General features: G+C 42.5%; 1 protein-coding gene across 1 annotated transcript in view; it reads left to right on the top strand.

Moving 5' to 3' along the window:
- Positions 1-1,406: 1,406 nt before the first annotated feature.
- LOC132391077 (interleukin-13 receptor subunit alpha-2-like) overlaps positions 1,407-20,302 on the top strand; it is an 80,623-nt gene continuing 61,727 nt past the window's right edge. Inside the window, exon 1 of the mRNA XM_059963800.1 lies at positions 1,407-1,647. The gene's annotated coding sequence lies outside the window, so the exon portion shown is untranslated. The remainder of the gene's footprint in view (positions 1,648-20,302) is intronic.

Below are 20,302 nucleotides of genomic sequence, written 5' to 3' on the forward strand. Positions count from 1 at the left end.
TTATCCAGGAGAAGCTGTTGGCTCATCTTAAACTTCTCTATCAAAGTCTATTCAAGGGATATGGGGACAAGGCAGGGACTGGGTATTGATAGTGAATGATCAGCCATGATCTCAGAATGGCGGTGCAGACTCGAGGGGCCGAATGGTTTACTTCTGCACCTATTGTCTATAAAATCCTGAAAATGCACATTAGCAGGCTCATGAACAGCTTCTACTTCACAGTTAGAAATCTAATCAATCTATTGCATGACAAAATGGACTCGATTTTACCATCTACTTTATCATACGGCTGTACTTTGGCAGCCTGCCCTGCACTGTCTGTAACATCACTGCAAACTCTGCATTTAGTTATTACTTCTCTGAATAATTAGCTGCCGTGTTGGATGTCAGGATAAAACTCAGAACAATTGCGACATGAGAGTTGGAGCTCTGACTATTCCGAAAGATTATGGAACAGAAGGATGGATGCAATGAAGATGGAGGGATATGGGCATTGTGTAGGTAGGAGGGATTAGTGTTTGGATATTTTTGATTTGCTTTTTACCTAGTTCTGCACAACATTGTAGACGGAATGGCCTGTACTGGGTTTATGTTCTATGAGGCCAATTTGTCACATGTACATCAAAACAGTGAAATGTGCCACCTGGCTCTAATCAAATCAGCTAGGCAGCCTGCAAATCCCCAAGCCTCAGGGGCCAGCACAGCATGCCCACAAATCATTAGCCCCAATGCATACATCCTTGGAATGTGGAACAAAACTGGAGAAAGCAACACGGTCACAGGGAAAATGTACACACTCCTTCCTGACAGCGAGGGGAATTGAACCCTGGTCAGTGGCTGCTGTAAAGCAATGCACTAACCAATCTGCTACTGTGCCACCCCAGGATATTGTGCCATCTAGGGGTGCATAGAACTTGGTTAAAGACAGAACAAGCATTTTTTTTTAGATTCCTGAGAGGACACAGGAGCCCTGGCTTAACAGCACACTCAAGGACAATGCCGATACCTTTTGGCAAGACTCTCTCAGTAGTTCGACAACGTGTCTGTCCAGATAGTTCTATTGTCTATTGTGTATTTTTATTCAAGGCCTTGGGCAGCCCATCCCTAAATGCCCTTGGTGAATTGTGGTGAGATGCCTTCCTGAACAGCTGCAAAATTTTTTTTTAAATGCTGATGGGCAGAAAATTCCAGGGTATTACCCAGCAAAGGTGAAGGAAAAGCTATATTTTTTTTCCCCTAAGTCACGATGCTGTGTGGCTTGGAGGGCAAATTCGAGGGGGTGGTACTTCCTGTGCTTTCGCTGTCCTTGTCCTTCTAGCCAGTAGGGGTCGTGGTCTTGAATGGTTGCTGTCCAAGGAGCCCATGTGAATGGGTTAAAGGGGAGGGACTGACTGGAGCTAGACAAAAGTCGAACCAAAACTGGCTCGTGCTTTGCTTCGCTGTCTCCAAGGACTTTGGCTTCACAGATTAAGACATATCAGATGAACAGGAAGTTTTGTTTATTGGAGCAGTGACCACAACAGAAGAGCAGAGAGGGACTTTCCAATATATTAGCAGTCTTCAGACTGAGCCACACAGTCAGAAGTGACAGAACAAATTGGTGCCGACGAAGCCGCTTCTGCTTGGAGACAGTCTCAAGAAAGAAAGGTAAGGTTCGAACCCGTCTTACAACTCAAACTTTTTCATTGGGTATTTCAATTCAAATAACTAAAAGTATTTGTTTTAAAGGAACAGGTACGTAATTGTTATGACAACTTTTCAACTAACTGCTCTGGCACTCTAGTTCCCATCGCTCTGCAACTCTGGTTTAAACTCCACCATGCTGTATTAACAAATCTTCCCACTGGGATAATAGCCCCCGTCCAGTTCGGATGCAAACCGACCCTTCAATAGAAGCCCCACCTTCCCTGGAAGAGAGACCAATGATCCAAAAATCTTATGCTCTTCCTCCTACACCAATCCTTAGCCGCGTATTGAACTGTATAATCTTCCTAGTTCTGCCCTCACTAGCACGTGGCATGGGTAGCAATCCTGATATCACACTCCTGGAGGTCCTGCTCTTCAAGTTAGCACCCAACTCCCTATGTAGAACCTTGTCACTCGTACCACCCATGTCATTGGTACCTACATGGACCACATCTTCTGGCTGTTCGCCCTCCCACTTAAGAATGCCGAGGACTCGATCCGAGATATCCCGGACCCGGGAATCCGGGAGGCAACATACCTCCTGGGAATCTCGTTCTCGCCCACAGAACCGCCTATCCGTTCCCCTAACTAACGAATCCCCTATCACTATAGCGTGCCACTTCTCCCACCGTTCCCTTCTGAGTCACAGAGCCAGAGACCCGACCACTGTGACTTTGTTAAATCAGAGTCTCTGCACTGGCCCCTTTCCCCCTTACTGTGCCCTGCACCTCAGGCGCAACTACCTCTCTGTCCTATCTGTCATGCCCTCAGTTTTCCGAATGATCCGCATTTCATCCAGCTCCAGCTCCAGCTCCAGCTCCTTGATGCAGATCGTTAGAAGCTGCAGCTGGATGCGCTTCTCACAGTTGTACAGTGATACTGGAGGTCACATCCCGCAAGAGGAGCATTTCACTATCCTACCTGGCATCTCTACTATCCTAGCTGACCAGATATAAAGAAGGGAGAGGGGAAAATCTTAACGTAGAGCTTTTTTATTTTGCCTTCTCTGGATGAAGTCTCTGGCTGAAACCTGGAAGACCTGAAGCCTCAAGATCACCACTCAGACGGCAGCCGCTGTGCTTGTGTTTGCTTTAACTTGCTCTGGCTAATCAATCCCAAACGCCGACTGTTCGTTGGTCACCAGCTCTGTTTCACTGTCAAGTATCGCTTTGTACTCGGGCAGTGGAGCTGATTGTAGCCCCTTTATCTTAGATTTCTGATGTCTGGATTGACCGCTGGTCAAAGCTCTTTTTCGCTATCGGGACTCGTTACGAAGGTACAGGAAGCCAACGCAGAGTAGCGAGGACAGGGGTGATATGCGCCCTCATCCTCGTTTTAATTAAAATCTATCAGTGGTGCTCTGAATAAGTTGAATTTGTCAATAGATTGCTTTGGAAGGCCAGTAACTGCAGTAATCTAGTCTATTCGATATAAAGGCGTACATTAGTTTTGTAACATCATCACGTGACTGACACGAGTGCACAACTGCGATGCTTCAAGAGTCGAAATGCTCTATTGTCACTTTCTTTACGTGAGAGTTAAACTTCAACTCTAAAACAAGAGTTACACCCAGGCTTGTACAAGGGGAGCCAACACTGCATAGTTCTCAAGAACTTACTTTCTTTTGGCTTTGGGCCCTACCAGAATGATTCCAGTTTCATCTTAATTTAGTTTTTGGAAATAGTTGTTCATCCACTTATTTCTGTTTGCTAAGCCAGAAGTCAGAGGTGATAGAGTATTATCATCATCGGGCTCAAACTAGATATGCAATTGTGTCATCCCCATAATTGCGGACATGGAGCTTATGCTGTCAGATTATGTCTCTAACGGGAGCAGGTATAAGGAGAAGAGACAGCATCCCTGAGCAACACGAAAAGGTCTAACTGCTCCTATTCTCTCTCAATGCCAGCTGACAAATGGAGTGTAATCATATACGAATGCTTCTCCTTGTCATTGGCGTAGGGGAAGAGTATCTGCAATCATGTACCCATTAACACCAAGAATACAATGCAGGGAAGCCCAACCATGTCTCTAGTTGCTTGCTCATTCACAGAATGTTTAAGCTGCTTCCTTGTTTGCTTCTTGCCCCGGTCCAGTGCATTTCAGTTTGGAGACAAAAGACTCAGGACACAAGTGCCCAGTCAAATCTTGACCAGGATGGGTGAAGATGTTAGATATTCATCCCTGCAGAACATTCATGTGCCATCTTTAATTGAAAAGTACGGCACAGTAACAAGCTCTTTGGCCCATGAAGTTGCTCTGAACATTTAACCTACTCAACAATCAATCTCCTGTCACCTTCCCACATAGTCCTCCATTTTTGTTCCATCCATGTGCTAATCTAAAAGCTTTTTAAAGTCCCTAATGTATCTGTCTCTGCCACCACCCCTGGCAGGACATCCTATGCAATCACTACTCACTGTGTAAACACCCTACCTCTGACATTATACATTTTTCGAATCAATTTAAAATGATCTCCTCCTATATTAGCCATTTCCGCCCCAGGGGGAAAAATCTTCAACATGACGATAAACTTCACTTAGAGGGTCATGAGAGTGTGGACTGAGTTGCCAGTACAAGTGGTGCATGTGAGCTTGATTTGAACGTTTAAGAGAAGTTTGGACAGGTACGTGGATGATGGGGTATGGAGGCATATGGTCTGGGAGCAGCTGATGGGACTAGGCAATTTAAATCATTCAGCATGGACTAGATGGGCCGAAGCACCTGTTTCTGTGCTGTACTGTGTTGTTGAGAGGTGTAATATGATTAGTAGTCAGCATGGCTTTGTCAAGGGCTGTCATGCCTTATGATCCTGATTGAATTGTTTGAGGATGTGACTAAATACATTGATGAAGGTAGAGCTGTAGATGTAGTGTATATGGATTGCAGCAAGGCATTTGACAAGGTACCCCATGCACGGCTTATTGAGAAAATAAGGAGGCATGGGATCCAAAGGGACATTGCTTTGTGGATCCAGAACTTTCATGCCCACAGAAGGCAAATTGTGGTTGTAGATGGTTCATGTTCTGCATGGAGGTCAGTCATCAGTGGAGTGCCTCAGGGATCTGTTCTGGGGCCCTTACTCTTTGTGATTTTTATAAATGACCTGGATGAGGAAGTGGAGAGATGGTTTAGTAAGTCTGCTGATGACACAAAGGTTGGGGGTGTAGTGGATAGTGTGGAGGGCTGTTAGAAGTTACAACAACTCATTGATAGGATGCAAAACTGGGCTGACAAGTGGCAGAAGGAGTTCAACCCAGATAAGTGTGAAGTGGTTCATTTTGGTAGGTCAAATATGGTGGCAGAATATAGCATTAATGATAAGACTCTTGGCAGTGTGGAGGATTTGAGGGATCTTGGGGTCTGAGTCCAGAGGACACTCAAAGCAGCTGCGCAGGTTGACTCTGGTTAAGAAGGTGTACGGTGCATTGCCTTTATCAATTGTGGAATTGAATTTAGAAGCTGAGAGGTAATGTTGCAGCTATATTGGACCCTGGTCAGACCCACTTGGAGTACTGTGCTCAGTTCTGGTCGCCTCACTACAGGAAGGATGTGGAAGCCATAGAAAGGGTGCAGAGGAGATTTACAAGGATGTTACCTGGATTGGGGAGCATGCCTTATGAGAATAAGTTGAGTGAACTAGGCCTTTTCTCCTTGGAGCGACAGAGGATGAGAGGTGATCTGATAGAGATGTATAAGATGATAAGAGATATTGATAGTGTGGATAGTCAGAGGCTTTTTCCCAGGGCTGAAATGGTTGCCACAACAGGACACAGGTTGAAGGTGCTGGGGAGTAGGTACAGAGGAGATGTCGGGGTAAGTGTTTTATTCAGACAGAGGTGAGTGCGTGGAATGGGCTGCTGGCTTCGTTGGTGGTGGCAGATACGAAAGGGTCGTTTAAGAGTCTTTTGGTTAGGTACATGGAGGTTAGAAAAATAGAGGACTATCGGTAAGCCTAGTAAATTCTAAGGTAGGGACATGTTCGGCACAACTTTGTGGGCCAAAGGACCTGTATTGTGCTGTAGGTTTTCTATATTTCTGTGTACCTCCCCAGGACTGTAGTTGTCTACTTGATCTATACCTCTTATTGTCTTGTGCACCTCGATCACATCACCTCTCATCCTCCTTTGGTTTAAGAAAAGCCCTAATTTCCTCAAACTATCCTCATATGATATGCTCTGTAATCCAGGCAGAATCCTGGCAAACCTCTTCTGCACCCTCATTCCTGTTGGTTGGATTAAAAAGAGAGACTGCGGACGCTGGAAATCCATTTTAAAAGACAATTTAAATAATTCATTTTTATTTTGTTAAGTTAAATTTGACTTTTCAGAGATAATGATTCAAGCCCTGATAAAATGATTCTGCAATACTGTGAAAAGTATTTCCTCCAGTGTCTCTGGAGGAAAAGTCCAGATTTCCACATGCCAATAACAGCCACTACAATACCATAATTAGTCAAACTTGCTGAGCAGTTGATAGCTTAGAATTAAGGCTAAATTTCCTTCAGTACTTTTCTGGTCAAAGGGCACAAACTTGGTTCTGCATTGCTTGTAGATTCAAGGCTACTGGTATCAATGTGCTTTGAATCTATTTTGCAATTGGGATGTCACAAAAAAACTATATATAAGATGTCCCTCAAGTCCTGTTATGCTATCCAATAGAAATACTGGTGGGTCAGTGCCTTGGGACAGTATTGGAATTCAAATGGAAAGAAGCCTTAATAATACTTACCAGACATTTACACCAGTGGGACCTTATTCACTGAATCACCATTCAGACATTTTGCCAGGTTAAGTATAAGCAAGACCTTACTGATTCCAGTAGGGATTCTGAAGCTAAATATTAAGCAATACAGTGTCTATTAAAAAGTATTCACCACTCCCCCGCCCCCACCCCAGAAGTTTTCATGTTTTATTGCTTTACAGCATTGAGTCACAGTAGATTTAATTTGGCTTTTTTGACCCTGATCAACAGGAAATACTCTTTTGTGTCAAAGTGAAAACAAGTTTCTATAAATTGGTCAAAATTTATTACAATTATTAAACACAAAAAACATTGATTTCATGATTACTCACCCCTTCAAGTCAGTACACGGTAGATGCACCTTTGGCAGCAATTACACCCTTGAGCCTATGTGGTCTCTCTAGGCTTTGCATATCTGGACACTGCAATATTTCCCCATTCTTCTTTACAAAACTGTTCAAGCTCTGTCAGATTGTACAGTGATTGTGAGTAAATGGCCCTTTTCAAGTCCAGCCACAAATTCTCAATTGGATTCTGGTTTAGGCTTGGCCTCTCCAGGGTATTAACTTTGTTGTTTTTAAGCCACTCCTGTGTAGTTTTGGCTTGGAGTCATTGTCTTGATGGAAAACAATCCCAAGTCGCATTTCTCTTGCAGACTGCATCTTGCGGACTCCCTGTATTCTGCTGCATTCATTTTACCCTCTACCTTCACAAGCCTTCCGGGGCCAGCTTCAGTGAAGCATCCCCACAGCTTGATGCACCCACCACCATGCTTCATGGTAGGGATCACACAAGAAGTTCTGGAGGAACTCAGCAGACCCGGCAGCATCTATGGGGAAAAAATACAGTCAACATTTCGGGCCGAGAAGAGATACAGGGCTGGAGAAGCAGGAGTCCAGTAGGAGAGAACAGAAGGCCATGGTAGAAAGAAAAGGGGCAGGGGCACCAGAGGGAGGCGATGGGCAGGCAAGGAGATAAGATGAGAAAAGGAATGGGGAGGGCATTACCGGCAGTTTGTTCATTCCATCAGGTTGGAGGCTACCCAGATGGAATATGAGGTGTTGTTCCTCCAACCTGAGTGTGGCCTCCTTACAACAGTAGAGGAGGTCATGGATCCTTATCATTTTTTTTCTTTTTTTGCTCCAGTCCAGCTGAAGGGTCTCGGTCTAAAACATCGACTGTACTCTTTCCACAGATGCTGCCTGGCCTGCTGAGTTTCTCCTGCATTTTGTGTGCATTGCTTGGATTTCCAGTGTCTGCACATTTACTCCTTTTCATTGTAGGGATGGTGTGTGTGATGATAATGCAGTGTTAGGCTTACACCAAACACAGTGGTTAGCCAGATGGACAAAAGGCTCAATTTTAGTCTTATCAGACCATAGAACCTTCTTCCAGTGGATTTCAGAGATTCCCATATGCCTTCTGGCAAACTCTAGCTGAGATTTCATGTGAGATTTTTTTTATAACAGTGTTTTTCTCTTTGCCACTCTCCCATGAAGCTGTGACAGGTGAAGCACCCGGGCAACAGTTGTTCACTGCCATTTCAGCCACTGAAGTTTGTAACTCCTCCAGAGTTGTCACAGGTCACTTGGTGACTTCTCTCACTAGTCACCTTCTTGCACGGTCACTCAGATTTTGAGGACGGCCTGCTCTGGGCAGATTTACAGCTGTGCCATATTCTTTCCATTTATTTCTTGATAATTAACTGCGCTCCAAGGGATATTCAGTGACTTGGAAATTTTCTTGTATCCATCTCCTGACTTGTGCTTTTCATTAACCTTTTCATGGAGTTGCTTGGAGTGTTCTTTTGTCTTCATGGCAATTGGCAGGAAAGGAGATAAGGTGAGAGAGGGAAAAAGGGGATGTAAAATGGTGATGGTGATGGGGAATGGTGAAGGGGTGGGGGGGAATGCATTACCGATATAGTTTTTGCTAGGATTCTGACTCGCCAGCAGTTGGACCTTCCAGATACAGGTGTATTTTTGCTATAATCAATTGAAACACCTTTACTGATCTCCACTTAACTAATTATGTGACTTCTAAAACCAATTCACTGCTTCAGTGATCATATGTTAATGTGTCATATTAAAAGGAGTGAGTACTAATGCAATCAATTATTTTGTGTTTTATATTTGTAATTAATTTAGATTACTTTGTGGAGATCTGTTTTCAGTTTGTGATGAAAGTCTTTTTCTGTTAAGCAGTGTCAAAAAAAGTCAACTTAAATCCACTGTGATTCAATGTTGTAAAACAATAAAACATGAAAACTTCCAAGGGGTGGTACTTTTTGTAGGCACTGTATAACCAGAGAGCTGAGTTACTTTCAGAAATTATTTTGAGTTTGGTTATTGTATATAACTACTTTTGTGTTTTGAATTAATTTGATATTTTGTTCATAAGGTCTGAATAATTTTAAATTTCTTCCGTGACTTGTGCTAAAAACTTGGATAGGGAAGGATAGATTTAAATACGAGAGGAGATCTAAATTTATAGCATTGAAACAATGGAAGATAATGTAGTTCATTGACAACATGAGCAAGTCTTCGTAGATGGGAGACTTATGGAAAAGTAAAGTTTGCAGTGGGAGACGGGCAGTTTTTAAAATTTGAGATATAGCATGGAATAAGCCCGTCTGGCCCCTCGAGTCGTGCTGCCCAGCAATTCTATGCCTTTGAACTGTGAGTGAAAACCAGAGCACCCGAAGGAAACCCACAGTCACGGGGAGAACGTATAAAATCCTTGCAGGCAGTGGTGGGAATTGAACCCTGGTCGCCTGTCCTGTAAAGGGCTGTGCTAAACACTACACTCAATGGTGAAGAATATACATATGATATGTGTCAAAGCGTGATTGGAAGATGTGAATACTAAGATGGAGTTTAACCAAAGATTAAATGGTATTTATAATGAAGGTACTAAGAATTTGAGGAAAAGCTTGGGGTGGATGGGCGAACAGTAATCAAATAAATTATTACGAATGAATACATATTTGAAAGCGGAACGACTTAAAAATTGTAATGTGAGCCAAGAACAGGAAGAAAGCTTTCCTGTGAAGTGTGTAGTTACATTTGGGAAATTTTCAGCCATTCCCAGAATGTGAATCGCATTTCAGATGATTCAGTCTGATTTGTAATAGTCATCAGGGACCCCCACCGTACACGAATCTACTGGCTCTCACCATCAGAAAAGAGGTACAGGATCCTCGGGGCTCCAGCACCAGGTTCATGAACAGTTATTACCCTTCAGTTGTCTGGCTCTTGAACCAAGGGGTTAACTTCACTTGAACTATTCCCACAACCAAGGACTCTTCACCTCATGTTCTCGATACTTACTGCTTATTTATTTTTTATTATTAATATTTATTTTTTATTTTTTTTCCCTATTTTCAGTTTCTTGCCTTTTGCACACTGCTTGTCCACCTTGTGCAGTCCTTCACTGACTCTATGATAGTTATTGGACTTATCGGGCATGCCCAGAAGAAAAAGAATTTTGGGATGGAATGTGGTGACATATACGTGGGGTGATTGATAAGTTTGTGGCCTAGGAGGGAACTATGTTAAAAAATAAATGTGCTAGGTTTTCTAAAACTAACTCCTTCTACATTAGGCCACAAACTTATCAATCACCCCCCCCCCCCCCCCCGTACATACTTTATTAATACATTTGCTTTGAACTTTTATTTGTTGGCGATATGAACATATTCAAGGGGAGTTTAATTAACAAAAGTAACTTGCATTTTTACTTGCCCACTATCAGTGCAAACCCAGACTAGAAAAACACCATAACTTCTGAAGTGCTAAGGGATGGGGTGAGCTAAACAAACTAAATGTAAGGTATGAAACAAAGGTCAACTGAGGCAAATTTCTCTCATTTCTTCAAACGCTATCCTCCCACTTTCCTTTTTCAGGCCTTGTCAAACTTCTATAGATCGCAGTGCAAAGGAACTTGGAAGTCCTTGTGCAGAATTCCCCGGAGGTTGAGTCAGTGGTGAGGAAGTCAAATGCGATGTCAGTACTCATTTCGGAAGGACTGGAAAATCAAAACAAGAGGGTAATGCTGAGGCTATATAAAGTATTAGTGAGGCCTCACTTGGAATATTGTGAGTAGTTTAGGGCCCCTTATCTAAGAATAGATGTCCTGATATTGGAGAGAGTTCAAAGGAGGTTTCTGAAAATGAAAGGCTTATTAGATGAGAAGTGTTTGGTGGCTCTGGGCATGTATTCACTGAAATTCAGAAGAACGAGGGGATATCTTATTGAAACCTATCGGATGTTGAAAGGTCTTGATGGAGTGGATGTGGAGGGGATGTTTCCTATGGTTGGGGAGTCTTAAGACCAGAGGACATTGAGGGATATCCATATGGAACAGAAATGAGGAGGAATTTTAGCCAGAGAGTGGTGAGGTCTGTGGAAGGCAGCAGCTGATGGATTCTTGATTAGTCAGGACATGAAGGGGTACTGGAGAAGGCAGGAGATTGGGGCTGAGAGGGAAATGGATCAGCCATGATGAAATGGCAAAGCAAACTTGAGGGCCAGATGGCCTAATTCTGCTCCTATATAGTGTTTTACTTGTGGTATCCTGACTGGTTGCGGTTAGGCTTGTCTGGACATGAATCCAAGTCTCTAGTGTGGCAGTCTGGAACTCTACCACAGTTCGTGAGGGACTGAGTGAGAAATGATCCAAGGTGCAGATGAATATTTAGACAGGTACTTTATTGGATATTTTGCCTTTCCAGCACATTTCCAAAACAAAGGCAATAATCCAAATCAGAAACACAGGCTGTGGTTCAATGTAACAAAAACAGGAGTCCAAAAGGAGCAGACAAGCAATTCCAAAAAAGAACACACTAGACTGAATACACGGTTCTGAAGTAAAACAGGTCCAAAATGCAAAGTGGAAAAAAAAAGAAACACTCAAAAGGAATACTGCAGTGGAGTACAAGACGGACACACTATCAAGTGATTGATCAAAGTCCGAGTAAAGACTCAGCCCATTTCACACAGCTTAAGTGCTCAAAATAAGTATTCGCGGGTGTGGTCAGTTATCATACAAGATGAAAATGAATTTATTTAAATCTTACATCTGTCCCACAACATGAGGGAGTAAAAATATTTTGTTATGACTCTGTCGCAATATGCAAACATGTGAGTTTATAAGCTTAATGGCCTGTAGAAAGAATCTGTCCTGTAGCCTATTGGTCCTGCCTTTAATGCTGTGGTACTGTTTGCCAGGCAGGAGCAGCTGAAACTGTTTATGATTGGGGTGATTGGTTTTCCTGATGAGCTCCCAGCCTTCTTTCCGCACCTGTTGCTATAAATGTCCTCAGTGGCGGGGAGTTCACATCCACAGATGTGCTGGACTGTCTGTACCACTCTCTTCATTGCCCAGCGATCAAGGTTGGTGCAGTTCCCATACCAGGTGGTGATGCAGCCAGTCAGGATGCTCCCAATGGTGCCCCTGTAGAAGGTCTTGAGGATTTGGAGACTCAGACTGAACTCCTTCAGTCGCCTGAGATAGAAGAGACGCTGTTGTGCTTTTTTTTTGCAGCACAGTCGGTGTGTACAGTCCAGGTGAGATCTTCAGTCATGAGTGTACCGAGGAACTTGAAACTACTCGTCCTTTCAACTGCACACCCATTGATGTTGATCGGGGCAAGCCTCCTGTAATCCACAATCAGTTCTTTTGTTTCTTTGGACATCGAGAGGGCAGTTGTTATTTTGGCACCACTGTGTCAGGGTGTTAACCTCTCCTCTGTAGGCTGTCTCATCACCGCTAGAAATAAGGCCGATCAAAGTCATGTCATCTGCAAACTTGATCAGCAGGTTGGAGCTGTGTGTAAAGGAAATAGAGAAGTGGACTTGGGAACACAACCCTGGGGGGCACCTGTGTTGAGGGTCAAAGGGGCAGAGGTCAGGAAGCCCATCCTTGCCATCTGTTGGTGATCCGACAGGAAGTCTAGGATCCAGTTGCACAAGGCAGGGTGCAGGCTGAGGTCTCTGAGCTTTCTGTCAAGTCTGGAGTGAATTATGGTGTTGAATGCTGAACTGTAGTCCAGGAACAGCATTCTAATGTTGGAATTCCGCTTCTCCAGTGAGTGAAGACAGTGTGTAGTGCTGTGGTGATGGCATCATCAGTAGGTGAACTGTAGGGGGTCCAGTGTGGGTGGTAGCAAGCTGCAGATGTAGTCTTTGACCAGCCTCTCAAAGCATTTGCGTATAATTGAGGTGAGAGGGTGCCAATCATTCAGGCACGCTATCTTGGTTTTCTTAGGTACAGGGACAATGATGGACGATTTGAAACAGGAGGGCACTTCACACTGGAAGAGGGAGAGATTAAAAATAGCCTTAAACACACCAGCTAGCTGTTCTGCACACACTTGAGGACCTGCCCTGGGATGCCGTCCCAAGCAAGTAACACAGCAAGGCTGGAATGTTTAGAAACCAGAAGCCCACTAAGAGCTTCTAGTGGACAACTGTGGGACGGACCCGGAACTCCTGACACTTGCATCATGGCCTGGGATAGAAGCATTAATGCCCAAGAATGGAAAACTTTGTCAAACTTATTGGATACAGCCCAGTCCTTCTCAGGCAAAGCCCTCCCCTCCATTGTGCCCATCTACACGAAAGAATACAGCAATGGGCTACATGTGTATTCTTGAGTTGCATCATTGTTGATTGTCTATGAGGAGGAGATACTACTTCCAGTCCACAGAGATTATTGTCTCCTGGTGAAGAAGACAAGAAGTCATTTGCAAGGGGAGTCACAGGGGCCCAGGTTTCAGAGCTTGTTGATTAGAACTGAGGATATGATTGTGTTGAACACTGAGCCATAGGCAATAAACAGCAGCCTGACATATTGTCCAGAAGATCCAAGGCCGAGCAGAGAGCTATTGAGATTGCACCCACTGCAGACAGATTGGGCAAATTGCAGCAGGTCCAGATCCTTGTCTAGGTAGACTGCAGCTGAGCCTAGCCACAAGTTTGCTAACAAGACAACCATTGTTGACAGATTATCAGATGGTGATGAGGAGGCTTACAGAAGTGAGACAGATCAACTGGTTGAGTGGTGTTGCAACAACAATCTTGCATCCAACGTCATTTAGACTGAGGAATTGATTGTGGATTTCAGGAATAAGAAGTTGAAGCAACAGAAATCAAACCTCATCGAGGGGTCAGAGTGGAAAGGGTGAGCAGTTTCAAGTTCCTGGGAGCCAATATCTCTGAAGATCTTTCCTATGTCCAACATATTGATATAATTACAAAGAAGACTATATTTCATTAGGCATTCGAAGAGAATTGGTATGTCATAAAGATACTCACAAAGTTCCACACGCATGCCATGGGCAGCATTGTAACTGGCTGCACCACCATCTGGCATGGAGTGGCCACTGCATAGGATCAGACAGAGTGGCAGCATCCAGTATGCCTTTAAAAGGCAATGCCTCAATAAGGTGGCGTACATCAATAAGGAACCTATCACCAGGACATGCCTTATTCTCATTGTTACTGTCAAGGAGATACAGGAGACTGAAGGCAGACATTCAATGTTCCAGAAACGGGTTCTTCCCCTCCACCATCAGATTTCCAAATGGACAATGAACCCCTGGTCACTACCTCACTAATTTCCCCCTTCTCTTTTGGCACTACTTATTTAATTAAATTTTCTTTTTTTTTTGTATACTTATTGTAATTTTTTGTTTTTATTACTATAAATTTCATGACACATGCCACTGATTCTGATACAGGAAGTGTGGTCATCATCAAGGACCTCCAACATCCACCTCTCTTCACACTGCTGCCATTGAAAAGGAGGTATAGGAGCCTTTGATCCCACACCACCAGGTTCAGAATCAGTTATTACTCTTGGATAAGTTCACTCACTACAACACTGAACGAATTCCACAACCTATGGACTCACTTTCAAGGACTCTACAACTCTTGTTCTCACTTATTTATTTACTTGTTATTTGATTAATTGTATTTGCAGAGTTGTGTCCTTTTTCACATTGATTGTCACATTTTGTGTGTAGGTTTTCGCTAACTCTGGTGTATTTCTTCAAAGTATTTATTATCAAAGTACATGTATGTCTCCATATGCTACCCTGAGATTCATTTGCATTCACAGAAAATAAAAAGAAACATAGAAGAGTCAATGAAAAACTGCACACAAAGACATGGACACCAAAAACCTAATGGAAAAACAAGCAATCTGGACAGCTAACTCTACTTCTGTTTTACGATTGCTGCCTGACTTGCTGTTTCTAGCATTTCCTGACTTTAATTTCAGATTTTCAGGATCCGCAGCGCTTTTTGCTATTGTGTAAGAATCTCACCCTGACCAACTTGTTAGTAATGCTGGTAAATCAAAAATCTATTTGAAACCTTCCAAAATTCCAAATGAACAATTGCTTTGCAGAAATTCTTAGGAAAGATTGAATTCTTGTAATAGACCAGAATAGCCTTTGTGATTGAGTTAGAACGTACTGGTGTTTTGCTGTAAGAGGGGAACTTCCAAAATGATCTATTAATTCATGGAAAGTGTTGTATATATTTGCAACTCTTCTTTTGTTTTTTTTTGGGGGGGGGGGCTATTCTGGTTTGATCAGTTGGATCCCAACAGAAAATAGAACTAGAATGTTTTTCTAATATGCCTTTTGCTTTAACATTTCTTCATAACACCTTTATAATTCTTCCCGTCTTGTGTTTAAGGCATGTTTTACACCCAGTGGCCACTTATTTTGGTCCCTTCTGGTACGTCTGTGTGAGTGACCAGAATACTTCTTTGCAGTTCGCTTATCGCTCAAATCGATCCACTAACTGTGCAATAACCTCTGTACTCCACTTTCTCCTATGCCACCTGGAAAATTGGGTCTCAAATGCCAGATGACTGTTCAGAGACTTCAGTTCAGCGTTCAACACCATCTTACCCCAGAAACTGGTGAGGAAACTGCCCTCGCTGGGTCTCAACACCTCTCTCCGCAATTGGATACGGGACTTCTTAACAGTGAGGCCACAGTCAGTCCGTATGGGCAGCAATGGCTCTTGTCCCATTATGCTGAGCACTGGTGTTCCCCAAGGCTGTGCGCTCAGCCTGCTGCTGTTCACACTGCTGACGCATAACTGTTTCACAGGATCCACCTCAAGTTTGCAGGTGACACAGCAATAGTTGGCCCTTTCAAGAATGCTGATGAGATGGAGTATAGAGAAGTGGAGCAGTTGGTGGGTTCAAGATGTGCATAAAAGCTGGATGAACTCAGCAGGTTGGGCAGCATCCGTTGAAAGAAGCAGTCACTGTTTCTGGTTGAAACCCTTCGTCCTGACGCTTTCAATGTCTTTCCACGGATGCTGCCCGACCTGCTGAGTTCATCCAGCTTTTTTGTACGTCTTGATTTGACCACAGCATCTGCCGTGCACTTTGTGTTTGCAGTTGGTGGATTGGTGTGAGAAGAACAACCCAAGCCCGAATGTGGAGAAAACAAAGGAAATCATTATGGACTTCTGGAAAGTGCAGACAAACCATGCCCCTCTGTGAATACATGCCTCCTCTGTAGAGAGAGTGAAGTGTACTAAGTTCCTAGGATATCACACTATGGATGACCTCACCTGGTTCCTTAATATTATCTCCCTGAACAAGAAGGCACAGCCACCCCACCCCTCATCTTAACTGCATTTTACAGGAGCACCATTGAGACTGTCCTGACAAGTTGCATCTCCATCTATTATGGAAGCAGCTGATCTTCGAACCTGATGTCCCTACAAAGGACTGTGAGAACAGCTGAGAGGATCATAGGGTTCTCCTTTCGATACATTGGGGACAGTTATCAGGAATATTTAGTATTATCGATGAACTCACCCATCCATCCAGCATCCTCTTTGACTTTCTACCATCAGACAGGAGACTACGATGCATAAAAACAAGAATGGTTAGAGTGAGAAACAGTTTCTTACCTCAGGCTGTTGGGCTTCTGAACTCCCTGCTGCATTGTATTCAAAGCGTCACTGGTTAATCTGTTCTGTACCTGACAATATTTAATGTTAATCCACTTTAGTTCGTTATTTATGTGTGATTCATCTGTAGATTTTCCTTACCTTCATAAGTTATCATGTGCTGTGTGTGTAAAATGTACTACTGTGCATGCCTCCCTGGTTTGAAGAAACGTCTTGTTTCTATGTACGTTATATGGTTATATATGTTATGTACATACACTATATAGTTAAATTACTATAGACTTCTGTACCTAATAAGGAGGCTGTTGAGTGTATGCTTGTGGTCGTCTGATACTGTAAGGCATCCTCTTCAAGGTTGTGCATTGTGCATTCAGAGATGCTGTTCTGCACACTACTGTTGTAGTGCCTGGTTATTTCAGTTATTCTGGCCTTCTTGTCAGCTTGAAAAAATCTGGCTTTTCTTCTGACCTCTGAAGATCTATCGTGGGCCAAACATATTGATGCAAATACAAAGAATTTCATTAGGAATTTGAGAAAACTCTCAAGTTTCTATAGATGTTAGAATGTTCTCCAAAGTACATTTTGCATCAACGTCCGGTATAGAGGGACCAGTGTACAGGATTGGAAAAAGCTGCAAAAAGTTGTAAGCTCAGTCAGATCTATCATGGGCATTAGCCTCCCCAGTATCCAGGACACCTTCAAAAGGAAATGCCTCAAAAAGGTAGCATCTATCATTAAGAACCCTGATTCCAGTATGGTGCGGTGAACCATGGCAATGCTCTGCAGACTATGTACAATACATCTAAATTTATCTCTTTTTGAATTACTCTCACCATAACTTGCAGCATGGAATTTCCCTTTAAGCAATGCACTTTTAAATTGACTTAATGCAGTACACCAGTGCTCTTGAATGGAAAATCCTAAAAAAAGTAATGGATATGGTGCAGTCTATCATGGGGAAAGACCTCCCCACCATTGAGCACATCTACATGGAGCGTTGTTGCAGGAAATAGCATCCTTCATCAGGGAGCCCCTCCACCCAAGTTCTGTTCTCTTTTCACTGCTGCAATCAGGAAGAAAGTACAGTAGCCTTGGAACTCACCCCGAGGTCAGGAACAGTCAACCAGCAGGATTTTGAACCAAAGGGATAACTTCACATGACTCTCACTAAACTGTTCCCACAACTTATGGACTCACTTTCAAGGACGCTTCATCTCATGTTCTCAATAATTATTATTTATTTATCTAACAATCGCTTCGAAGGTTCAAAAGTTTATTTTATTATCAAACTATACAACTTTGAAATTCTTCTGTTTTCCTGGTAGCCATGAAACCAAGAAAGAAAAGAAAGGCAACATTATCATCACCTCCCAATCCCACCTCCCTGCCAAAAAAAAACTCTCAAAAACATATCAGACACATCAACCCCCAAATCTGTCCTCCTGCATATAAACAGAGCAAAAACGACCGAGGCACATTGACCCCCAAATTCCTCCTCCCGTACTAAATTAATGAACACAACTGATCAGGCACATCAAATCCCTCCCAAATCTCTCCCCCACACAAAAAGAGTTGAACAAACAGACCAGGCACATCGACTCCCAAATCCCTCCCCCTGCAGAAAAAATAACAAGAACAGAAAGTCTCTTTATCTATCTCTATCTTTCTTTTTATTTGCATAGTTTGTTGTCCTTTGCACACTGGTTGTCCTAATGGGTGTGGTCTTTCATTAATTCTATAATGGCTATTGGATTTCATGCATGTGCTTGGATTGCATTTCATAAGTTGGTGACACATATATACTTTGATAATAAATTTTCATTGAACTTTAAGGACCTGCGTTACCCAGGACATAACCTCTTTTCATTGCTACTATCAAGGAGGAGACAAAGCAGCCTGAATCACTCAATGATTCGGGAATAGTTTCTTCCACTTCATCAGATTTCTGAATGGATAATGTACCCATGAACACTACCTCACTATTTTCCCCTCTCTTGTTGCACGACTTATTTAACTTATTTTTTTAACCTATACTTGTTGGAATTTATATTTTTCATTATTATGTTTTGCATTGTGCTACTGCTGCAAAACAACAAATTTCACCACATATGCTGGTGATATTATACCTGATTCTGAATTGTAAATGACATGAAAACCAAAATTTGCTCTTAAATCTTGAATCTTATTGGGTCTGAAATGAGATTTAGACCAGTTGAGTCTAAGTGACTGTTCAGTGCTATATAACTCTGTAAAGCAAGGTCACTTAACCCAGGTAAATAAGAAAGGCACTTATGAAAAGTTTTTTTGCTGGCAAAATTATGCTGCACCTTTACTAATTAAATGTCATGTTCACTGCTGGAAATCTGACCTAATCATTACAGTAAATATTAGAAGAAAATCTTAGATTGAAATATTTGCAGCCAGTGTTTTTGCAAGCTTTGGAATTGTAGTTCCTTAAAATTAGTGTTTTTTCAGCAAGATTCTTACATCTGAAAGCAAGATAGGCATAAAAGGAGATTACACTTCATTACAGAGTTGGCATGTGGGCATCACTTCTCAACCTTCACCCTTCTTTTCTCTGAGTCAGATTAACTCTTCCTGTTAAAATTCTGCATTTGTTAGAGGCAAACATTGCCATTTTAAATGCTTGAATTAATTCCCCCTAACATTAGCTTGGTCTTTACTGACTGACCTTCCAAAGTCTCTCATGAAAATGGCTTCCAGCTCCCACCCTACTTTTAAGTAAGAAGTTTGATTTTTGAGCAAATTTTTGATTTTGATTTTTGAGTTAATTTGGAAGGCAGTAGCTCGAGGCCCATTGGCAGGAGCCCTGGGTCTGCGAATCTCTGCATGTCCGCCGGGGAGTTCAAGGCCCAATGCTTGCGAGTCTGAGGCCGTTGGAGACTGGAAGCTGAAAAAGATGGACTATCTTGGGTTTAGAGGACTGTGTATGCATGCAGGTGGGAGGGAAGGGGCTTCTTTTGCTGTTGTTTTGTTACTTGTGTTCTGTGTCATTCTGTTGAGTACTGTGGGCTTGCTATGTTGGCCTTTGAGTGTGTGGCAACATCGTGGAGTGCGCTCTGCACACCCTTGGGTGTACTATTTGTTAATGCAAACAATGCATTTCACTGTAATTTCTGATATCCATGTCATAAATAAACTTGTGTCTTGAATTATTCATTGCCCTATCTTTGATTACTGCCATTGGGAATCTTTGTTATTGTTACGTCAGCCAAGAGAAATATATTAACATGCACTGCATCAGCATCAGCTAGTTGCTTTTGAACATCCAAGTTTGGAATACACTTCTGAACACTATAAATATTCCAGCTAAGAGACTGACTCAATATATTAAAAGACGTTCCTTTTGTCATGGGATCAGCAAAAATGCAGGCTCTTCAGCCCATCATGTATCTGCCAGCCATTTATACTCATCCTCTCTATGCATCTGGCCTTTATTCTGCCTGTTACTCAGCTTCTACTGTTCATTCTTCCCAAATCTTGTCATGGTCAGGGACATTTAGAATCAATTTACAAAATAAAGAATTGTTTTTTTTTAAATTGCTTGTATTTAAAAACATGAACCTATTACTAGTTAATTTGTTAATTAACAGTATAGGCATGCATTGAAAAAAATTGTTTTTTTTTAAAAGAGCTTTCTTTTAAATGAAGTTTTATGACTCCCTTTTAAATAAATGGGCCACTCTAGAGGCATCAGCTAAAGCTAACATTGTGCTGGCATTGGGGAGGATCCAGAGGAGGCTCACAAGAATGATCCAAGGAATGAAAGGGTTAACAGATGAGGAGATTTTGATGGCTCTGGGCCTGTACTCACTGGAGTTTAGGAGCATGAGAGGGGATCCTGTTGAAACCTATTGAATATCTAAAGGCTCAGATAAAATGAATGTGGAGAAGATCTTTTCTGTAGT

This window comes from Hypanus sabinus, chromosome 3, assembly GCF_030144855.1.
Source record: "Hypanus sabinus isolate sHypSab1 chromosome 3, sHypSab1.hap1, whole genome shotgun sequence".
NCBI classification, from domain to species: Eukaryota; Metazoa; Chordata; class Chondrichthyes; order Myliobatiformes; family Dasyatidae; genus Hypanus; species Hypanus sabinus.